This window comes from Octodon degus, unplaced genomic scaffold (genome assembly GCF_000260255.1).
Source record: "Octodon degus isolate 3935 unplaced genomic scaffold, OctDeg1.0 scaffold00080, whole genome shotgun sequence".
Taxonomy (NCBI): domain Eukaryota; kingdom Metazoa; phylum Chordata; class Mammalia; order Rodentia; family Octodontidae; genus Octodon; species Octodon degus.
Window position 1 is genome coordinate 4,180,483 of NW_004524656.1, and position 1,138 is coordinate 4,181,620.

The 1,138-nt window shown below is 52.2% G+C and overlaps 1 protein-coding gene across 1 annotated transcript in view; it reads right to left on the bottom strand.

Moving 5' to 3' along the window:
• The window catches only part of Tbcel (tubulin folding cofactor E like), a 79,153-nt gene extending 78,979 nt beyond the window's left edge, over positions 1 to 174 (bottom strand). Inside the window, exon 1 of the mRNA XM_004636400.3 lies at positions 92 to 174. The gene's annotated coding sequence lies outside the window, so the exon portion shown is untranslated. The remainder of the gene's footprint in view (positions 1 to 91) is intronic.
• Between the last annotated feature and the right edge of the window lie 964 nt (positions 175 to 1,138).

Sequence of the window (1,138 nt, forward strand, 5' to 3'; positions counted from 1 at the left end):
TCCTCCGGCTGCGCCTCTCCTCCCCCCTCCCGGCCGCCGCCACTCAGCCTCCGGCCTGCTCCCGCCCGGCCCCGGCCCGGCTGCGCTTCACCTCGGCCCCCGCTCCGGCCGCCGGAGCCCAGTGTCCTGCATTGACCCGGAAGCAGCTTCCCCGGCCCAACAACAACACGTGACCCCGCCGCACGTGTCACGTCCGCTGCGTGAAGGGGCGGGGCCTCCGGAAGAGCATCTCCTCCGGGACCAAACTGGGGTTGCCATGGCGACGAGGCGGCGGGGAATCCGTGCTTTCTCCAAAAACAGTTTCCCTCCGTCTTTCTCTTGCACTCGGCAGAAGAGGAATACGGATTGTCGTTTCCCAATAAGTGGAGTCCCCTTAAAGAAAGGAACATCGGACTGACCCTCTCCAGACATACCTGGAATCTTGGGTTGGCTCTCATTCCTTTGCTCTGCGACCCTCATCTAGTCACTTCCTGTCTCTGCCTAAATAAGGAACACATACTAGGTCCGACCCGGGTGGCATCTATAAGATCCCATCCTGCGTAGGAATAGGCATGTGCTAGCCTTCCTTCCAAGGCCTGTGGGCTCTGACTCTCCACCAGTAACAGCAGCTTTCGTTTCTTGAGCACCTTCTGCATACGGCCATTGCGAGTAGGAGATTTTTAGTTTTTTCAGCCCTCCAAAAGTCGTGTTTTCTGTTTTTGTTTTTGTTTTTTGTTTGTTTGTTTGCTTGTTTTGTTTAGCCAGGCATAGCAGAGTTTGTGAAACTCAGCATATGGGAGGCTGAGGCAGGAAGAACACGTGAAAATGCAAGCCAGTCTGGACTACATATTGATTTCAAGGCCAGCCAAGTTGGAGGTATTTTCTGGAACTGAAAACTGAGGTTCACAAGTGTGGCCCTCTATATCCAACCTCTGCTTTCAAGACCCTGCAGAGTAACCTTGTTGCCCAGGGCATCATGGTTGTGGAGAGATGGAACGTTGTGAAACAAGAGCCAAAGCAACCTTGGTTACCTTTGTTCCTTGTTGATAATCATTTACTATCAATTCCCTATGTGCCCAAGAATTTTTATGACTATTAGATAAACTCTTGGAACATATACTCAGTTTCAAAGACATCTGGCCTTCACTTACCCTGATGT